This window comes from Psammomys obesus, unplaced genomic scaffold (assembly GCF_907164565.1).
Source record: "Psammomys obesus unplaced genomic scaffold, mPsaObe1.curated_primary_1811, whole genome shotgun sequence".
Taxonomy (NCBI): Eukaryota; Metazoa; Chordata; class Mammalia; order Rodentia; family Muridae; genus Psammomys; species Psammomys obesus.
The window spans coordinates 10,081,253-10,104,571 of NW_026586816.1; the positions used below are offsets into that span (position 1 = coordinate 10,081,253).

At 39.8% G+C, this 23,319-nt stretch overlaps 1 protein-coding gene across 1 annotated transcript in view; it reads right to left on the bottom strand.

Annotated features, from left to right (window-relative positions):
• Sptlc3 (serine palmitoyltransferase long chain base subunit 3) overlaps nt 1-23,319 on the bottom strand; it is a 100,503-nt gene that overhangs the window by 74,145 nt on the left and 3,039 nt on the right. The gene's annotated exons all lie outside the window — the stretch shown is intronic.

Below are 23,319 nucleotides of genomic sequence, written 5' to 3' on the forward strand. Positions count from 1 at the left end.
CACAAACATACATACACAAAATGCACACACACAAACACACACATACACACAGACACATACATAGATGCACATATACATACTGATAGACACACATACATACATACAAAAACACACACACTCACTCACAAACACACATCCACTCAAAACACACACAGAAGCACATACATACACAAACACAGGGGGGGGGGTGGGAGAAGGATCTGAAATAGATGAATGCTATAGGTTCTCCTACTGTTACCAAAGCAGGTTGCTCTCTAGGTGAGGCAGCCATGGGCCGTGGCACCCTTACTGCTGCTGCAACATCAGGGGTTAAGCAGGAGAACGGATTTGACAATGAGGAGCAAAGGAAAGCCCAGGCCTTATTCACTCTGCTGGGCAGGACTCTTAGCTCTGTAGTCCACTCTGGGATGGTGAAATGACAGTGGACTCCAGAGGGTGAAGCTGTCCTCCTCAGAGTGGAATGCAGGCAGAGTTTTACACACTGAGCCTTTTCTTCAGTGCCGACACAGGGGTGCCCTCTGTGTGTACTGCAGCAAGAAGTCAACAGAGAAGCAAAGCACTGTGAATGGCATGCTACAAACTGTCTAATATTATTCTGCATTCAGCATAGAAGCTGCTGTGTGTGTGTCCGTTTTTCTAATAGTATCATAGGAACCCAATAGGTTCTTTGAATATCTAACATAATAGGTAAAAATAAACAAAGTACAAATTTACAAAGTGTTTGAGAATTGTAAGGACATTAAAATGATGTAATACTTATTCAAGATAATTTATGGACTATCCTCAAAGGCCAGTGAAAGTCTCTAATAGTAAGCCATAACTTACTGCCTCCTTCAACATTTTCATTTTGCCTCTAAGCATGGGAAACACTTTCTCTGAGTGGGTGTGTCTGTAAAGATGGGCTTCTCCTTCCCTTCTCCAGTTCCAATCTGGCCGGAGGATATGCCAATCTGTCAGCCTTCTTATCAGGCTCCCAGGCTGCTTCATAAAGGTTAAACTCCATGAAAATGTGGCTAAGAGAGTGGGAGTTTTCCCTCTTCACTGCCATTCCCAGGATAGAGACTGCACTGGCCTTGGTAGGGAGTGCTGCACCCCCAATTCTCCTCACCCTCCCTCTCTAGACAGATACAACTTCCAGTTAAAAGAGGGAAACCAATGTCTCCAAAGGTTATTGCACCCCCAGAGTCCTGTTCATAAACCCAGAGACACGGCGGCTGTCCCACGGCTGACTGTGAGACAATGGCTTATTGACTTCACTGAGGTGGAGAGTTTGACCATGAAAAAATAAAATTTCAAAGCATTAATACTTCAAATGCTTGAGTTTATTTGGAATAGAGAGCAGGGGAATTCAGGATGATGATATACTCCTTTTAAAAAATGGAAGCTTCAGTGATAGACAGGGTAGAAGGCGACAGCGGCTCCACAAAATTGCAGGTTAAACTGCAGGCAGGAGCCATTTTTACACAGAGAACTAGGGACATGCACAGCTAAGAAGAGCCCTCTTGGGGCAAACCTCAAAGGCTGGCTTCAAAAATATACCCCCAAAGTCATGATTTCTATTGAGTCAGGTTACCGGGCAGCTTGCACCTTGTGGGGATATCTCAATAAAATCCCTGCCTGGTAAGTACGGAGACTAGCAACTGAGAGTGATGCATACTGAGGCCAGTAGCTCCTCAGAGTGGCTGGGAAAGGTGACAAACAGGAGAGCCCTTCTGTAACTATTGTCATCCCAATGCAGCTGTAAAGGTAGACATGAAGAGTGGTAGAGCTTTGTGTTCTGTGGCCAGAAGTCTTATGGAAGTAGCTCAGGGAAGCCAATAAAGCAAGCAAACACACAGACACACAAGACACACAGGCACACACGGACAGACACACACACACAGACATACACACAAAAACAGACATATACACATAAAGATGCACACACCGACACACACAGATAAACATGCCAAACTCTGGGTCAGGGTATACTTTTCATGCAGAGGAGCGACAATTTGTTATTATTATTTTAAATGTTCAATTAGTAAAAAGAACTTGAGCTACATAAAGACATTTAGGAAAACATAATCTATGCAAACAGTAAAAAAGAGTTGACAAAAAACAAAACAAAACAAAACAAAACAAAACAAAAAACAAGTCCATGGGAATGACCCGGATGTTGAACTTAGCAAAGACTTAATGCATCCTAGGAGAAAAACAAAGCTCTTTAGGATGAAAGCAAGTGACTTTAGACAATAGTTTAAAACCAACTTAAAACAACAACAACCAAACAACAACCCAGAAAGCAAAGGCAAATGTCACTATAAAATTATGAACATATATACATATTACAAATATGTCAAAAGAAGACCTGCTGGAAGAAATAAAAAACACATGATAGCAGTGTTTGACCAAAAAGACTCATGAGAGAAATGGGGAGTAAGACGGTGGAACAGTGGGGCATGCTGACTTATCCCTGCAACTCAGCAGCTGGGAGACTGAGGCAGAAGGGCCATGAATTCAATGCTGCGGCTGGTAACGGTGGGAGACTTTCAGTAAGGAGTATGATAACTGAGATAGGTAGAAAGTTGGCATGAAGAATCAAGTGGAGTATTTAAACTCAAAGTAAAAAAGTCAGGAAATAATAAGATTTAAAAAACCAAAGCCTTAAATCCAGAGAAAAAGCAAAATAAAGGGAAATGATCAGGACCTGTAGGAAAAAAAAATGTGAGATACCACTTAAAACAGAAACATTTACTTAGTCTGAGAGAAGGAAAAAAAAGGAAGAAGAAAAATAATAGTAAAATGTTATAAGACTACTGACTTTGCAGCCAGTCCTGAAGATGCCTGATAAAACAAGGTCAGATGAAAGAGGAGGAGGACCTCCCCTATCAGGGGACTTGGAAAGGGGCATTGAGGAGATGAGGGAGGGAGGGTGGGATTGGGAGGGAATGAGGGAGCAGGATACAGCTGGGATACAGAGTTAATAAAATATAACTAATAATAAAAATTAAAAAAAGACCCCCCCCAAATTTAAAATGAAACAAATATCTGTGCCTGAGATATTTTTTCTTGTTTTATATATTATATGAAAAATACTTATAATTTTTTTTTTAAAACTAGGGGGTTGAATCCCTCTTTGTATAACCTGTGATAGAAAAGTAATTGGCTTCTGGAGCTCAGCATGCATCCCCATACTGTTGAAATTTTATGTGCTTTCTTCTTGCTTTGTGATAAGTGAGTTAGGAATGGACTTCTACAATTACATTTAATGCTGAGCACCTACTGTAAGCAATCCACACACTTGGAAAGTAGTCAGCAACTTTGCTACCTTCATTGTATATACTGTCTCCTGGCTGTCCCCCATCTCTCTCCCTGTGTGTGTGTTTAATGTGTACATGTTTTTAATGAAAATAAAAAAAGAATATTGACAGAGAATCCCCCAATTTTGATGTACATTGATTATGTATTTAGATGCTCATTTCTATCTAAATAAGAAGTAAAGCAAACTGATCCATTAACACAAAAGTGATAGTAAAAATTTGGGTGATAAAAATGAAGAGTAAGAAAAAGTAACTTATCACATCCTAGTCACCACAGGGAGGTGGATAGCCTTCCTTCAGCAGGCATGATGGCGACATAGGTCAAGGCAACATATTCCAAATCTAGTAAGATGGGGAATTGTGGATTGGAAAAATGATTGAAAAGCGAACATAAAATAGTGATATTACAAGAGAATTAATAACTGGAAGAATTTATGAATAAAATGAATATAAAATAAGGGTATTGCAAGAGAAGTAATAACTGGGAGAATTCATGAATTGTTGGCATGATGTTCTTTCGCACTGTGTAGTTTAAAGATTATCCCTGGATTACTCAAATGCTGATTTCTCTGTCTCCTCCCTATATTTGGTTCCAATCTGGACACGGCCTTGTAATGCTTATTCGAAGACTCTTCTGCTTCAATTTGTGTAAACGTTGCTCCTCATTTTTTTTTTTGATTTGTCGATAAAATCTGATCATCCAGTGACTGAGAAGAGGGAGAATATGGTTGGACTTCTGATTATAGTAAGGGGAAGAGAGAGAGAGAAACAGACAATAGAAATTTTAGCCATGAGGTGAGGGTCCAGGAGCCATCACAAGATGTGTGGAGCAGAGAGAGCGAGGTCAACACTAAATACAAGTATCTCAGGGATTTTGGCAGGGAAGTAGCCAGATTATTTTAGAGAATTAGAATAGATTAATAACTGCTCAGCTATTGTGCATTGAAGCTTGGTGAATAAATCAAATAGTCTTTGTCTCAGTTATCTGGAAGCAAGCCAGGTTACAGAAAACCCTGCCATTTTTAAACCTGTGGTTTCAATGAATGGCAGAAAGCTCTTAGGAAAATAATCCAGAAAATTCTTCAGTCTAAAAGTCTCAAACAGCAATTCAAATACAGTTACCTCCACTCCCAAGAACAAAGGAAGACTTTATTATACAATCATGAAAATGTAATATGTACATAACCCTCTTTTTATAGTGAATTATTTTATAGACATCATACAATATAATATGTGCAGGTTTATTATTGACTTGTTGACAGAGACACACTAAATGATAATGGCATAGACAACTTAGATATGAGTTACCCTATGTTACAGTAAGGAAATTATGCACGGGGCAGTGAGAGACCACAAAAACCGATGACTATAAGAAGAAATGGTAAATAGATATCAATAAAATCAACATTTCTCTGTCGCTTTTTGGATTGGTCCATTGGTCCATGGACATACACATACATGCATATATTATGCATATAGTAATGATACATATGCATTACTTAGCTTCTAGACTTTCCTCTAGCATCTTCAAAAGAACATAGTTATTTAATGTACCAATTATGATATTTTAAAATTTGTAAAATAGACTGATGTAATATTAGAATAATAAGAGCACAGGAAGAAGGAACAGTGTATTACAGGAACAGTTCTGCATCTCACCAGGTTTGTGTATGCATAAAATGAAGTACATTTTGACAACATGTATATCTCTATTTATAGACATGTACTATACACATGTATATGCATAAATGTTTATTTTTGGAGTACTGTGTCTTGAACCCAGGAGCTTACACATAAGCAGGAAAGTACTTTACCACTGAGCTACATTGCCAGTCCAGTAAGTTTATGTTAAGTGACAGAGAAACCACTAAGAAAACTCAAGAATAAAGAGAATCATTGAAATAATAAAAGTATTACTAGAGCATTCAGTTAATCCAAAGGAAGTGTTAAAGTTAGACCCAGAAAGCAGAGCAGAGCAGAGCAGAGCAGAGCAAAAACCTAAGAGCTGTAGAGGACAGAAACTCCACAAGGAGAGCAACAGAACAAGAAAATTTGAACACAGGAGCTTCCCAGAGACTCATACTTCAACCAAGGACTATTCGTGGAGATAACCTAGAACCCCTGCACAGATGTAGCCTATGGCAGTTCAGTGTCCAAGTGGGTTACATAGTAATGGGAAGAGGGATGGCCTCTGACATAATCTAATTGGCCTTCTCTTTGATCACTTCCCCCTGAGGGGGGAGCAGCCTTACCAGGCCACAGAAGAGGACAATGCAGCCACTTTTGATGAGAACTGATAGACTAAGATCAGAAAGGAGAGGAGAACCTCCCTATCAGTGGACTTGGGGAGTGACATGCATGCAGAAAGGGGAGGGAGGGTGGGATCGGGAGGGGAGGAGTGAGGGGCTTATGGGGGAATACAAAATAAATAAAGTATAATTAATAAAAAATAAAAAAAGTTAAAAAAAAACCCTGACAAACAATCTTTTGGTAGAGTGCAGGAAATCTTAGGAAAGAAGGGGGAGATAGAAAGACCTGGAGGGGACAGGAGCTCCCCAAGGAGACCAACAGGGCCAAAAAATCTGGGCCTGGTTGGGGGGGTTCCTGTAGAGACTGATACTCCAACCAAGGACCATGCATGGAGAGGACCTAGACACCATGCTCAGATGTAGCCCATGGCAGCTCAGTCTCTATGTGGGTTTCCTAGTAAGGAGAGCAGGGGCTGTCTCTGACAAGGACTCAGTGGCTGGCTCTTTGATCACTTCTCCCTGGGGAGGGAGGACACTTTGCCCGGCCACAGAGGGTGAGGATGCAACCAGTCCTGATGAGAACTGATAGGCTAGGGTCAAATAGTAGGGGAGGAAGACCTCCCCTATTAGTGGACTAGGGGACGGGCATGGGGGGTAGGAGGGAGGGGCTGGGAAGAGACGAGGGAGGGGGCCACAATTTGAACAAATTTCATTACAATTTGAATAAATTGTAATGAATAATAAATCAATAATTAAAAAAAACCCCAAGAAACATAAACCCAGCGAGTCTTGTCACACAATAAAAAGTGATTGGAGGAAGCGATCCCATGGAGCGACAGTGTCAAGCTAGAGAAAAGCAAAGTGAGATCCAGCCGCTATGGACACACAGATTCACAGTTGCAAATAAACTGAGGGAGCAGAAAAGGTTGTATTGTGAGAACAGCCTCCCTGAGAAAGCTGTGATTCTGCACTCATTGGCTTCAGACAAAAGTGTGCTTAGAAACAAAAAGGCATTTTGTTTTATTATAAAGAATCATTTTGTAGCAGCAAAATTCCAATCCACTACAAAATGCAGAATGACAAACACATGTACTGCTAATAAAATCCACAAACACATAAAACAAAACCTGACAGAAATGGAGGAAAAACAAATTCTACTCCAGTATTCTGCTCTTAGTAATAGATAAAACAGCAGACATCTATAGAACTCTTCTCCCTCAAATAGAAAACTACACACTTTCTCAAGAGTGTGTACAAGCTAGCTATAAAACAAGCTCCAATAAATTTAAAATAGTTGGAATCATGCAGTGTACATTTTCTCCAACTACAGTGAAAGTTAAAATAAATAACAGAAAAAATGAGAAATTTACAATTATGTGGAAATGAAACAGCACATTCCACAATTGGAATGGGTCAGAAAAGAAATCAAAGAAAGTTAGAAAATATTTTGAGCTCAGTAAAAGTGAGCACACACCCATACTTATTGGATATGACAAAACAGTGCTACGTGTGAAATGGACAGCCCTGGTGCCTATGTCAGAAAAGAAAGACCTCAAATTAATACTCTGTCGCTTTACCTCATGACACGGGAAAAGTAGAATAAACTACAGCTAAAGCAGCGGAAACACAGAAAGCAGCAAAATTTACAATGAACCTAAACAAACAATAGAGAATTTTGTTCTTCAAATAGCTCATGCCTTTAATCCCAGCACTCGGGGGCAAAAGGGCAGAGGCAGGTGAGTTTCTGTGAGTTGCCTGGTTTACAGTTTCAGGACAGCCAATGCTGCACAGAGAAACCCTGTGTCAACAAGCAAAGCAGAGCAAAAAGCAAAGCAGAGTAGAGCAGAGCAAAAAGACAAACTTATCTTGCTAGATGGAACAAAAGCAAGAATGCTCAAAGTCAGGAAGGAACAGGAGACATTGCTGCTGACTATTCTGAGGTGAAATCATAACTAACTATAAGCTAACACATCAGAGCATGTATGAAATGAATATGTTCCAAGGAAGATTTTGATCTGAAATCTGATCCATAAGGAAAACCTGAGCAGACCCATAACAAATAAAAACATTAAACTACTGATTTAAAACTTCTAGAAAGGCCAAACCCAGAAGATGTCACTGGTGAATCAACCAAGTATTTAACAGATAATTTATACCAACTCTTTTTTAAAATTTATTTATTTTGTATTCAATTACAACCTGGCTGTAGCCGCATCCCTCCTCTTTTCCCAGCCCTGCCCGTCTTTCCTCCCATTTTCCCCTTGCCTCTTCGTCAGGAAAGGGGAGCTCCCTTTCCTGTCTGTCCCAGCTCATCAAGTCGCATCAGGACTGAGCGTGTCCTGTTCTCCTGGAACAGGCAACCCCGCCAGAGGAAAGTGATCAAAGCTGGCAAGTGAGTCTGTGTCCATTGCAACTCCCCTTCCCTTACTGGAGGACCCACATGAGGCCTAAGCTGCTCATCTGCTACATCTTTGTAGGGGGCCTAGGTCCAGTTCATGCAAGGTCCTTGGTTGATGCTTCAGTCTCAGCAAACCCCTCTGGGCTCTGGATCTGTTTGTCTTCTTTTGGAGCTCCTGTTCTTAAATAGTTTTAAAATATTAAAGAAAAGAAAACACCACTCAACCTGTTACAGAAAAACAATATTATCCTTGGATCAAATACTGTAGTGGTAAAAGAAAACTTTAGTATCTCAAATGTTTTGATGAAAGTTATTTTTAAAATCATGTGGCAGGTAGAAGTTTACACATGTTTATCCCTTCTCCACAGCTTTCCTGGCTGTGTTGGGTCACTTGGCTATGGTTAGAACTGGCGTGTGTCACAGACTGAGGCAGCCAGAAACTGGACATGCAGAAAAGGGTGGGAGACTGAAGGGGTGTGAAACGATTTTTGATGAACTTGTTGAGTCGCTGAATCTACGATGCCACGAACCACTCAACATGTGAGAATGACATTTAATATCATTTAATATCCATATTTGAGTTTTTCGTTACTTTACAACTGGTAGTATTCTTTAATCCGTGGCCAGCCCTTCGTGAGCGGGGCCAAACTTACGGGGGTGCTGGACACAGATGTACTCCTCTCGGTGGCTTAAGCCTTCGGTGAGTGCTTTGTTCCAATCGCTGAAAGTAAAACGCCCACTGCTAACATCGTAAACGCTAATCGTGCCATTCATTTTACACATCAACCGTGATGAGCGGCAGGTACTTTCAAACTAGTCCTTTCCGCATCAGAATCCTCCACTGCAAAGAGCTGAATATCCGAGCCAAGGCTGTTACTGTTCTCCTCTGAAGTACTGCGCATGCGAAGTTGCTATTGCTGAGGATGGTGGCAGGGGCTGGTGTAAAGCTGTTGAACGATACAGTTCTACTGTACTCGGGAGGGTCTTGCGTGCCTTTTAAATTGCACTGGTGAAGACTTAAATTCCCTTCAGTGTTTGGGGAATTTTTGGAGATAAGTAGTTGCCTCTACATCTTCCCAGATCTTATGTCCACCCTATTCCAACCAACCTTAGATGAAACAGTTTTTAACTGGGCACCTGACCTGAGGGTGCACAGACATTGTTCTTTCTCACTGTTCTGTAAACAATACACCACAAAAGGCTGTTTACATTATACCTGTTTACATTATATTATACATATTATATATATACATATAATATATGTATTATACATATACCTGTTTACATTATATTATACATATATATATTATATATACATATAATATATGTATTATACATATACCTGTTTACATATACCTGTTTATTAGGTATAATACTTAACCTAAAGTGATAGTAGATAATTGGAGCACATGTATAGTTTACATGAAATAACAGCATTTTACATATTATCAGTAAAGAGACTTGAATACCAGTCAAGTTTGGTATCTTTGATTGGTCCTGAAAACAATCCAACATGGCTACTAAGTGATGAATGTATTTAGACAATAGCATTGTGTCATGTACTTTACAGATAAAAAAATTAGATACACTTTATTCATGTCTCAAATTAACTAGTTATTCAGAAATAAGAGAGTTGTTAAACCCTTTATTTTCTTCTTGCCTAATACTAGTACACAGAAATTCAATCATTTTATACATTAATTTTAAAATATATATTTATGCAATATATTCTAATTAGCATGTTCCTTCTCCCAGCTCCTCTCAGATCCCCCTCTATGTGTTAGAAATAAGCAAGTAGAAAATAAAACTTTTGACAAACACTATTTTAAGTAAAAGCAAACAAAACACAGCACAGTATTCTGGCTTGTATAATAGGGACAAAAATAATATTGGAAAAAAATGAAATCCAAATAAACTCTAAGTTTGTCATAATTTATAAATATTAATTTCATAGTGATTACAGAGGTATCATGATTTAAGATACTAGAACAACCAAGGTCAAAAGGGCTACATGAATTTTCTGTCTTGTCTTTGTATCTCTTTTGTAAATCTAAATTATTTCAAAAATAAAAAATACCTATAAGTTATATATATAATTTCTATGTATAAAATTATATGTTTATATAAAATAATAAATAAGAGAGTTGCTTCTGTTTCAAATATGTCATCTGATTCCTCATGCAAATAGTCATATTTGATAAAGTTTTGTGGGCTCAACACTTTCCTGGCGATATTTTTTCTGAGCTTTAAGATGCCTGGTATATTAGTCACTGCTGTTGGAAGTGTTTTGAAGTTGCAGAATTATAGAGAAATTGCAGTTGATAAAAATCCAAGAGAAGCCTCCCATTTAGTAGACCCCTATAGGACCCTAAAGGATTGGTGCTCAGCAACCTGGAGCTTAGACCATTAGCATATTTTAATTCATAAAACAGTATAGAATAAAACTTAATTTTTATACTGTATCAAAGCTATACCATCAATTTTCTCTGTCCTGTTTTGGTTTTATTCTTTTATTTGTATTTTAAACTCAATGAAGCCTCAATAGGTATTTGTTGTTTAATGCTCTGTCAGAGGTGGATGGGAAGAGTCAGAAATATCAGAGAAATGTTGAAATTACTGTGGGAATTTGGAGAAAGATGCCATATTGTTCAGAAGAGGGAGGGAATGCTTCATCAAACAGGTAATAGTGAACCAAGAGTTTGAATGATGGACCAAGATAAGAAGGGCATGGAGCAATGTGTATAGAGAAAGAACCGAGAGAGAGAAATGAGAGATTTAGGGAGGTGTTCAGCCTCTCGGTGGACCCTTTATTACACCCCGAATTCTCAAAATTTTATTCTGTAATTGCTAGAGAACTTCTCAGTCCTAACACTGATGTAGTATTTATTCCATAATTTCGAAAGTGCTCCCATAGAAATGATCAAGAACATATGTGTTATTTAAAAGAGTTCTCTGCTTTTTTCAACTCCTGGGCATTCCCAGGGTTTAAAGCCATGATATGAAAGCCAGGGGTGGCATCTTTCCCATTCATCACTGTATCACTGTAATTTTTAACCTACTGAATCAGCTTTTTAATTGCTGTAATTATATTAAAGCTAAAAGCAGTTTAACTTCCAGTAGATTTCCACATTCCCTGGGTGATGCCTGAAGCTGTCTTGGGGAATCATTCTTCACCACGAAACTGAATTGTTTGGCAAGAGGCAAACACCCAACCAGAGTCTCCTTCTCAGCATCCTAACCAAGAAGCAACATCAAACTATGTTTATGTCATATTGTGCATCCGTTCCCAAATATTTATATATATATATTTTATTTTCAAAATAATTTTATATATTCACTTGTATCCCAGCTGTAGCCCGCTCCCTCTTTCCCTCCCAATCCTCCCCTCCCTCCCTCATCTCCTCCCTGCCCCCTTCCGAGTCCACTGAGAGGGGAGGTTCTCCTCTCCTTCCATCTGGTCCTAGCTTATCAGGTAGCTTCAGGATGGTTGAAATGTCCTCATCTGTGGTCTAGCAAGGCTGCTCCTCCCTCAGGGGGGAGGGGGAGCTCATGAGTTCATGTCAGAAACAACTCCTGTCCTCCTTACTAGGGAACCCACTTGGATACTGAGCTGCCATGGGCTATGTCTCAGCAGGGGTTGTAGGTTATATCCATGCATGGTCCTTGGTTGGATAAACAGTCTCATAGAAAACCCCTGTGCTCAGATATATTTGGACCTTGTGGGGCTTCCTGTTCCCTCTAGGATATACTAATTCCTCCTTCCTTCATATGATTCCCCACACTCTGCTGAAGGCTTGGTTATGGGTCTCAGCATCTGCTTTGATACACCGCTGGGAAGAGTCTTTCAGGTGCCTTCTGTGGTATGCTCCTGTCCTGTTATATTTTTAATGTTGTGAGTTTCTTTTAGTTTATTTGCTTTTTATGTACCCCGCTCCACTCTGACTGTTCTTCTTGCCATCTCTTCTTCATCTCCACTCTATGTACAGATGCCCCTTGACAACCTTCAGACTAGTTTCGCTTCATGTCCTGAAACATTCTTGCTACATAGAACTTCTCTAGTCTCAACATACTGAACTACAGTACTGTTCGAAAAACACTGCAAAATACCTAGGAAACTGTGACCTGGGTTTGATTCTCAAACACCATACAAAAAAGCAAATGTATCAAGGACAGGTAATTTAGCAAAATTTCTATTTGTTAATAAACATACAGCAAAAATATTGCTTGTGAAGACAATACCTTCTTCTGAAACTTTTACACTTTCACTATCAAATATATTTTATGCAGTTATCTACTAAGAAGAATTTTGGCAGCATTTGAACTAGAAAACCAGAAAGCTTTATGTCCTCTTTCCCAGCTCACGTACCTCACCTCATCCTGTCTTCCCACCTCCCCTATACTTTAGCCTTTCTTCTTCTCTTGATGCAGCTTCTACTGTACCCAGATTTATGTATTTGTTTGCACATATAAATATATTATTGCTTAGATTCTCTGAGGCTTCACAGTCTAAGAATGCTTATTTTAACTAGATAAAAGTTCATTGAGATGTATAGACTTTGGGTCTGGTTAATTTTGTTATTTGATGTTTATTTTATATTCACGTTACATTTTTTTTACTTTTTTTAAAAATTTTTTTATTAATTACACTTTATTCATTTTGTATCCCCCCATAAGCCCCTCCTTCCTCCCCTCCCGATCCCACCTCCCTCCCCTTTCTGCATGCATGCCCCTCCCCAAGTCCACTGATAGGGGAGGTTCTCCTCTCCTTTCTGATCTTAGTCTATCAGTTCTCATCAAAAGTGGCTGCATTGTCCTCTACTGTGGCCTGGTAAGGCTGCTCCCCCCTCAGGGGGAAGTGATCAACGAGCAGGCCAATCAGATTATGTCAGAGGCAGTCCCTCTTCCCATTACTAGGTAACCCACTTGGACACTGAACTGCCATGGGCTACATCTGTGCAGGGGTTCTAGGTTATCTCCATGAATAGTCCTTGGTTGGAGTATGAATCTCTGGGAAGTTCCCTGTGTTCAAATTTTCTTGTTCTGTTGCTCTCCTTGTGGAGACCCTGTCCTCTCCAGCTCTTACTATTTCCCACTTCTTACATAAAATTCCATTCACTCTGCCCAACAGTTAGCCATCAGGCTCAGCATCTGCTTTGATAGTCTGCAGGGCAGAGGCTTTCAGAGGCCCTCTGTGGTAGGTTCCTTGTTTGTTTCCTGTTTTCTTCTTCTTCTGATGTCCATCCTCTTTGCCCTTCAGGATGGGGATTGAGCATTTTAGTTAGGGTCCTCTCTCTTGCTTAGTTTCTTTAGATGTACAGATTTTAGTGGGTTTGTCCTATGTTGTATGTCTATATGAGTGAGTATATACCGTGTGTGTCTTTTTGCTTCTGGGACAACTCACTCAGGATGATCCTTTCTAGGTCCCACCATTTACCTGCAAATTTTATGATTTCCTTATTTTTCATTGCTGAGTAATATTCCATTGTATAGATGTACCACAGTTTCTGCATCCATTCTTCAGTTGAGGGGCATCTGGGTTGTTTCCAGCTTCTGGCTATTACAAATAAAGCTGCTACAAACATGGTTGAGCAAATGTCCTTTTTGTGTACTTGCGCCTCTTTTGGATATATGCCTAGGAGTGGTATGGCTGGATCTTGAGGAAGCGCTATTCCTAGTTGTCTGAGAAAGCGCCAGATTGATTTCCAGAGTGGTTGTACAAGTTTACATTCCAACCAGCAGTGGAGAAGGGTTCCCCTTTCTCCACAACCTCTCCAGCATGTTACATTTTTAAAGTAAAGTTTACCTAAAAACCTGCATTTATTTAAAATAAGGAATTAATGTTTGTTTTCTCTAATGAAGGATTTAGAAGTATTTTACTACTATTGTCTGTGTGGTAAAGACTATTTATGAAACCCTCTTTATTTCCTAGCTCATCACAGTGATTTTACATTTTTCACACCCCTTTCAGATAAGTATGGCTGAGTTCTAATTAGTATGACGTAGGTAGAAAAGCAAAGTACCGTTTCCATACATGGCCTATCCAACATCGACTGTTGTTGGCTTGCAAGACAGAAAAGGCAGGCCTTAGAGGATGCAACAAGAAAGACCTCTCCACTCATCTGTGGTTAGTGTACCAAGGTCCGGAGAAGCCCCCAACATGTACCTGGTATCCAGGGACTACTTAGGGGTGGATACTTCAAAGAGTAGCTTGCCCGGGTTATTCAGGGCAGGGAAATAAGAGGAATTTCTGTTTTGATTCCAAAACAGAACTTGGAGAGGTTTAAGCAATCAATGGCCTAGATATATATATATTCAAAGGTTCCCTTGGAACATTGTACAGAGAAAGAATTATCACAGAGTCCATACATTCAAAGATTCACAGTGTTTCTGATAATTTCATATCTCTTCTATGACCATATTGGAAGAAAACTCAATGAGGCCAACTTATTCTGTTGATTCTGACATGCAGACACCCTGTCTCCATGCCAAAAGGCTAGTTTCTTAATCCGCACAGAAATGAAGCAACAGCAGAGACAAGTTTTGAACAACAATATATGGTATACATTAGAAATATTTCTTCATGTTGCTGGCAGCTAATGAGTTATGGATGTGTTTTAAAATGAGTGGGGCTCTTGGAGGCTTGGGCAATCATTTGCTTAAGATAAGTGATCTGTGTTTGGTTTGCAGGTAACATTTTGCTCTGAATTCAAATGATTCTCCTCTCTTTGATGCTAACATACTGCAATTGGAGCATACCCCAAATGTCTTATCCCTTGTTGCTAGACCAAATGGAGAGGTGCTGTTAGGCGGAAGCACCCACCAATATGAGCCTGAAAGAGAACCTTCTATTTTTCTTTAGACTTGATTGCTGTTCTCTTGTCCTGTGTTTATTATATCTGGTTCTTTGTTTCAGACATCTATTTCCTTTTTGTTCCTCTTCACTACTGACACCCTACAAATCTTGATAACCTTTTTAATAGTTATCCAATAATTAAAGCTTTTCACTTTGTGTTAGGCCACAAACGTTCTTATTTTGTGTGTGTGTGTGTGTGTGTGTGAAAAACTTCTGCTTCTACAGAAAGTATGTATACTGTGTTCAAACAACAAATTCACAGCATATTTTACTTTATTTTTTCCAAACTATAATTATAGCATAATGTTTTTCTGCCCATGTATCACATAATATCGGAAAAAAATCAGAACATGTTTTACTTTAACAAGCTTTTCCTGTGCCCACATATCACCCAGGGGTTGGCTCTCTCCCATAGATAACTGGTTGGGCCAGGCATCGTTTGGGCATCCCCTCACTCTCTGTTCTATCTTTATTCCTGTACATCTTGCAGGCAGGGTAACTTCTGGTTAGAAGTTTTTTGGGGTGGGTTGGTGTTCCTCTCCCTCTGCTAGGAGACTGGGCTAGTCAGTGGGTGTCCTCTTCAGTCTCTGTGGCCTCTGCTACTAGGAGTCTCTGCTTGAATCCCCCTCACATCTTCCCAGAAGCCAGCCTTGAGTTAGGTCTGCAGTTTGTCACAGAGACGCGCCCACCCTCAGTTTCTCTTTTCTTTACAACCCGCAACTGCAATTACGATTATTTCATTTCATTAATTGCAGAAAGATAAGGTTTTATGTGCAGTTTTTATTTTGAGAAGAGAAAAGGAATGTATTTATTTCTGTCAGATGCAATTTTACGATACTGATTTTTAGTGGTTCTTAAAAATTAGCATACAGAGTAGAGAGTTTTATTAGAACATTTTCATATACACTGCAGATTTGTTTGCTGTCCTTTGCTCCCGTTTTCTGCTCTACCTGCCCCCTTTCTGCCTTCCCATTCCACTGGGGCTTCTCATGTGTTTCCATATCTTAGCCTCTCTTTCCATTGTTTCATGATTGCCCTTCTAGTTTTTATGATATCGTTGTAAAACTGTGTTGTTTGTTTGTTTTTAAAAAGGAACGTCCCGGAACTTCCCAGGAAGGACCTTGAACTGAATATCAATATACTGGTGATAGCTTGAAAAAAGTGGCAGCCTGACTAAAGGACTGTTCCTCATTTTTAGCAAGATAAAGGATGGGTGGAATTGTGAGGATTTCTAACCTCAGAATGCCTCCCAATAGCTGGGTTGCTCTAAAGACAAAATTAAAAGTAGCTCTTGCTCCCATTGGGACTGAGGATCTGCAACAGGGTCATTTCTCTGGTTGAGAGTCAATAGGTGAGGCCTTCCTTTACCTGGCCAGATGTTAATCTATAAATTGGTTCTATTAGAAAGTAAGTACTTCTGTGCTAAGAAAAGTCTCCAAAGTCAAATGGGCTTAGGAAAATCTATCGTGAAATCAATCAGAAGATAGTCTAGGTCAAAACTCACTGAAAGACACACTTTATATTTGCATATTTTATTGTAAATTTTACCTCAAATAAAAAACAAACTATGGGTGTGAGATGCTTGCTGAGTGGGTTAGGGACAAAGGATCATGACTCCAGAACTTTAATACACATGTAACATGTGGCTTGATGGGTGAGTAGAGGAAGAGATAAAGGTTAGATAGATATACAAGAGAGTATAGAAAAATATCAGTTGTAGAATGTAAATGATAGATATCTGAACATTTAAAAAATCTGTACATTTACAAATAATTATAACAAATTGCTATAGTAAAATGCCTTTTGTCTAGTGACAAAACGTTAGACAAAAGGACCAGCCTGTGCGTGTAACTAAATGTTTAGCCAGGTAACTTTGGTAAGACTCTATTTATTCATCTATAAAATGGGAACAACACTTTAATCCCATGTGGTTATTTGAGGCCTGAATAAATTGTATTTGTAAAGTTCTTAACTGTAGGACAATGTAAAAGTTTATTAGTTGACATTATAGAAAATTATTTTGTGCATTAATTATTGATGGAAAAATAGATTTAACTGACTTTTCTTATATGTCAGATTCTGAGGAATGCAGAATTTATTAGCACCTGTTGACAAGCCCACATGTCTGAGGGATTAGCCAGCTTCTTTTTAATCCAGGCATATTTTGTTTTCTTCCAAGAGGCAGTAAGAATTATATTGACATGAATGAATTACATTTAATTTCTATTTTCATTTTTTTCAAAATGACCTACTTTTAAAAGTTTGATCCTGTCTTCAGGTCTGGAATACAGGACAAGTAGTGTCTGTATACCCACAAAAGCGTCTGCTTCTTGGACATCCAAAACTATCTAGTGCCTAGTGATTTTTACAAAGATTGTATCTCCTTTCCCTCCTTTTCTTCCCTCCCATCCTCCTTCCCTCCCCCTTTCCCTCTCTCCTTTCATCCTTCCCATTTTTCCTCCCTCACTTTCTCACTTCCCTCTACTCTTTTTCTTTCTTTCTCTGACAGATTCTTACTCTTCAAGGTCTGGATGACCTTAAATATTCTCTGAGCTTGGTTGTAGGTGTGGGCTACCACTCCCAGTTGAAGAAGATAGTTGTTAGTCATCATTCTCCAAAAGTTATGAGTACTTTAGCATGATTAATATTAGGGTGTAAACTTTGATGGTATAATGGGTCCTGTGAATGACACAGCAGAGATTTTGTTTTAATTCAGTTCTAAAGAAGCCAGAATGCTTAGTGCTCTTGCAGAGCATTAGAATTTGATTTCCAGCCTGTCAGGTAGCTTACATGTTCTGGGGGAGCTGGTGTTCTCTTTTGTACTCCTCATGCACCCATACATTTGTACACACACACACACACACACACACACACACACACACACACACACACAGAACAGTTGAAAGTAAAAAGGATAGAATGAAAGAAGAAAAATCATAAATGATGCCTAGGTTTTTAGTCTGAGACACAAGAAGGGTAGAATTGTTTGAGGAGTGGAAACAGGAATATCAGGAACTCAATTGTTTATAAATTATGTTTAAGAACTTTTTGAATATACAAAGCCAGAGACTGAATAGGGAATTGTGTGTGTGTGTGTGTGTGTGTGTGTGTGTGTGTGTGTGTGTGTAATAGCTGTTTGTAACTACCTGCTGCAGGTGAGACCATTTTGAACGATAGCAGTATGGGAGCCAATGCTCTCAATTCTCACTTGAAAATAAAAAATGCAAAGGTTGAGCTTGGGTCGCCATTGTTTATAGGTCAAAGACATGAGCAGAAAACAAGAGGGCTCCCTACGCGCTTACCTCAGAGTTCATTTGACTGGAGGTACACGGTATATATGTTCTTTAACTCAAAATTATTTAGAGTGAGATGGACAGGTGATTAGGTCTCTGCTATGTGTGCCTGTGGCGGAGCAGTGCTGTGTGTACAGAGCTCTACTATGTGAGTGTGAAGTTATTCATGAAAATGACCTCACATTTTTAGTAAGAACCAAACAGCAAGGAAAAAGCAACCCATAATACCCATAATCCAAGCTAACACTATCTTTTAATGTTGAGTGCTGTGGGCCTTGCCATAATGGTAGTAATAAATCTCATTCCTAATACTGTTTTATGTTTAGACAGGCAGTGTGAATTAGGGAGCAAAGCCTTGTGATTAGGGACTAGGCATACCTAATTTCCAAACTTTGTTTTGGTTATCATCAGTTGGTAACCTTGATTAAGCTTTCTGTTTCCTTGCTGCTGAAGCGAGTTAAGTAGAAATATGGTGGAGTAGTGGATGTCAGACAATTCCAGCAGCCAAGTGCTTTGAAGGAGCTCAGTGCATGTGGAGAGTGTTGTAATTTTATTACTTGTTACTTGCATTTCAACACTTTTAGCTACAGAATAACCTGCAACAGGAGTCTGTGCTCACAACAAGATGCAGGTCTTTCCAGGTGAATGGACTCAAGAAACAGTTCCTTCCTCGCTGTGGCCTTGAGAAGTGACCTATGTTCTTAGCACCTCAGTTTCCTTATCTACATAAAAATGAAAATAAATATCATTTAGTAGCACTGTTCTAAGAATCAAGTGAGGCAAATTATGTTGGATTACGACGCTAAGCAGTGGCTGAGCATTTGGTTATTACCCTCACCCCTGGTGCTGCACTGATCTCAGTAACTGGATTCTTCACACTACATTCCATCCTGATTGTGCACTTCATGAACAACTGAGAAAGTTTGTCTTTCTGTCTTCCTTTCTTTAAAATTTTTATTTATTCATTTTTACATCCCAGTCACAGACCCCTCCCTTCTCTCCTGGTCCTACCCTCCCGCCCTGTTTTCCCTATTCTCCCTCCCCATCTCCTCAGAGAAGCAGGGCCCCGACCCTACAAGTTGGCATCAGGATGGAGCACATCCTCGTCTCCTGTGGCTAGGAGAGGAACTTCTGGCAGGTAAAGTGATTGAAAAGCAGGCAACAGAGTCCATGTCAGAGTCAGCCCCGTTTCCCTTACTGGGGAACCCATACAAGTACCCTGCTGCCCATCAGCTACCTCTGTGTAGGGTCTGCACTTTTTTGTGGTTCTATGATAGCCCCTCCTTCAGCCCCTTATCACTTTATTCTAATACATTTTTCCATTGTTGTCTCTGGATTTAGACTTTTTGAATGTTGGGTTTTAAAATATCATTATAGATTAATTTTTTTTTCATTTCATGTTGTGAACTCTAAACATTTTCCTGGCCCATAATATAACTTTTGACAACTTTATGGGATTGTTTTTTTAATTTTTGTTTTGTCATTCAGAAAGAAATATCCTATTTTTATAAAGATAAGTTTTTAACCTCTTCTTTTGTTTATGCTATATTGCTAATGACTTTATGTAAATATTATTTTAAAACTCTATATTTTCCATTATTTTTACATATGGATTTATAATCACCTCTAATATTTACTGTATATTAACTTGTTAATATAAAAAGGAGCCCAGATGCCCCTCAGTTGAGGAATGGATACAGAAATTGTGGTACATCTACACAATGAAATATTACTCAGTGATAAAAAACAAGGAAATCATGAAATTTGCAGGTAATTGGTGGGAACTGGAAAAGATCATCCTGAGTGAGGTATCCCAGAAGCAGAAAGACATACAGGGTGTACACTCACTCATAAGTGGCTATTAGACACATAATATAGGATAAACCTACTAAAACCTGTACACCTAAAGAAACTAATCAAGAAGGACTCTGGCTAAAATGCTCAGTCTCCATTCAGAAAGGCAAAGAGGGTGGACATCAGAAGGAGAAAACAGGGAAAAGGACAGAAGCCTGCCACAGAGGGCCTCTGAAAGACTCTACCCTGCAGGGTATCGAGGTAGATGTTGAGACTCAGAGCAGAGTACAGGGAATCTTATGAAAGAAGTGGAGATAGTAAGACCTAGAGAGGACAGTGCTCCACAAGGACAGTGACAGATCCTAAAAATCTGGGCACAGGGGTCTTTTCTGAGACTGATACTCCAGCCAAGGACCACTCATGGAGATGGCCTGAAACCCCTGCACAGATGTAGCCCATGGCAGTTCAGTATCCAAATGGCTTCCATAGTAATGGGGACAGGGACTGTCTTTGACATGAACTGATTGGCCTGCTCTTTGATCACCTCCCCCTGATAGGGGGGGGCAGCCTTACCAGGCCACAGAGGAATACAATGCAGCCACTCCTGATGAGACCTGATAGACTAGGGTCAGAGGGAAGGGGAGGAGGACCTCCCTTTTCAGTGGACTGGGAGAGGGACAGGGGTGGGAAGAGGAAGGGTGGGATTAGGAAGGGTGGAAGGAGGGAGCTACAGGGGGGATACAAAGTGAATAAACTGTAATTAATAAAAATAAAAATAAAAATTATTAAATAAAAAATCTCTAGTTAGTTCATGTATAACATAATGGTTATTATCCCTCATTATTATATTTTAAAATATTTTTTGTTTATTTTCCTATATTAATCTACATAATTTTAAAGTTATTTTTCTGGTTTAAGAGCTGTTATACTCCCATGAAATTTATAAACCACCATACGCAGATCTGGCAAATTTTCAACGTCTTATTTCTGTCACTATTATATGTATTTCTACTTATTCTAGTTTTATTTCATGCCTCTCAGTAGTATCTTATCACTACCTCTAAATAATTTCTTTACTTTAATTTTTAAATCTACTCATATTTTCTTTTTTTTAAATTTTGGTTGTTATTGTAAAAGTTTTTGTAAAAGGCTTCCACCTTCAATTGGACATATTTTAAAGATTTATTTTTTTATGTGTATGAGTGTTTTGTTCTGTGTATGTAAGTGCAAAGCACATGTACATGGTGCCTATGGAGGCAGAAGAAGGTGCCAAATCTGCCAGAAACAAAGTTATGGGGGATTGTGAACCATCATGTGGGTGCTGAGACTTGAACCCTGGTCCTCTGAAAGAACAGCAAGTGCTGTTACACACTAAGTCAACTCTAGCCTTCCTTTCATTCAGAGCTTACATTGGGATCATTCAGTATCCTTTATGATGCTGAGTAAAGTTTTCAATGTATTAAAAATTGCTCATCTTATCCGCCTATCAGGTCCCCTTACTAGGGAACCCACATGGAGACTGAGCTGTCTATGGGCTACATCTGAGCAGGGGATCTAGGTCCTCTCTATGCATGGTCTTTGGTTGGTGCATCTGTCTCTGCAGTCCCCCCTGGGTCCTGCATTGTTTGGCTTTGTTGGTTGCCTTGTGTGGCTCCTGTCCCCTCAGGGTCCTTTCAGACAATTGGGGAGGAGGACTTCCCCTATCAGTAGACTAGGGAAGAGAGATAAGAGAGGAAGAGGAGGGGAGGGTGAGGCTAGGAGGGAATTGGGGGGGGCTACAACTGGGATACAAAGTGAATAAATTGTAAACAATAATATTAATAAAAAGAAAAAATACTGAAAAAATTGCCAATCTTTTTCTGTTCTTATCCATTCCCTCTGCCTGAGTGCAAAGGTGAAAATCCATGGAAATGATTTTGAATTTGATATGTTCTCTTCTTTACTAAATTCAGTGGGTTAGGTTTTGTTGTTTTTTCCCATTGCTTACTAGCATAATTCAGTCACCTGTGGTGATCAGCTTCCGTCTACTTAGGTCATGGTCTACGGAGCCTAGTGGACACACAGTGGTGGCAGCCCCCTCGGATCCCTCCAATACACTTTAAATGAAGAATGGACTTAACCAGTGATGAAAGCCCGTTTCAGTTCATCCCGGGCCATCCAGGGCTCACAGAGCAAAGAAAGGCAATAGGATTAAGGAGCAAAAAAGCTCCAGAAAGAAACTCTAGATAATTTCCAAAAGGGAAAGGTTCTGGCTCTGGTTGGTAGTGAGCTTTGGCTGCTGAGTCCACCTGCTGGAACCACAGAGTTCACACCAGTGTGTGCTGGGGCAAAATGAAGGACATTCCAAGTCACTGCCTAACTGTTTACTTTTTGGTCACCATGCTGGGAAATCTTTTGCCAACAGAATCTTACAGAGGAGCCAGTGTGTCAAAGAGGTAACTGTATTTCTGTGTGAGTGCAAAGAAGCCGGAAAACTACAGGGAGCTCCATTGAAGCTGGTAGGGTTTTAGGCACTGTCCCATTGGACGTTAGTCCCAGAAAAGCATTTGAAAGGTTAATGACCTCAGACACCTACAAGCTGTCATGGATTGCTTTTGCCAATAGGCAAGGTCATTGGTCAAGACATAGCTTGTTATGAGGACCAGGGGATCAAACTTGTGCTTAAGCATCATTATGAAGAAGACAACATTATTCATACTTTGGAGGGAGAAAATATGGCCCTGTTTGCTTCCTTCTGTTATGGTCACAGCAGAATTTATTATTTCAGGGAAATATTTATTAAGATATAACTGAAACTCTCAGTGGAAGCCAATTTCAGCTTAGAAACATGTAAACATATCTTAGCTAACAGGATCTGGATGGCTCCTCGGAAAGAGCTGTGAAGAAAGGCAGCAGCAGTGGCACACTCAGCTGCTCCATGACTGAGGGTGTTATGGTCCTGTGCAGTTACCCTTCTGTCCCTCTGGAGTCCTTCCCTTACATTGCAGTGGCTGTCCTGTCTGCTTTCTCTTTCAACTTCAAACACTAGAATGCAGTTATGAAACCACAATAAGTAAAGAAAAGGGTGTCTGCGCTCAAATAAGACACCCAAGACTCAGAAATAGCCCGGAAGATAAACAGTGGCCAGTGAAACAGGTACTTCAGGGACAACGGGCATCTTAGCAGTGATCTGAGTGGGTGGCGATAGTGCCATGAACTCTCTTACGTCCTTTCTCTTTGTCCTGCTCCAGCCCGAGACTTCTGGTGGAGGCTTCCCAGTGTGTGGGTGAGTGAGGGATACATTTGGAGGACCAAGACATTTTACTACACAGGTGTGACTCTTCAGTGGATGCACCTTGCCCCTCCAACTGGACCTGAAACCTTGATTCAGTGCACTGAGACATGACCTCAGCTAATCCTGTCTGTTCTGGGTGCTTGGCACAACCTGACC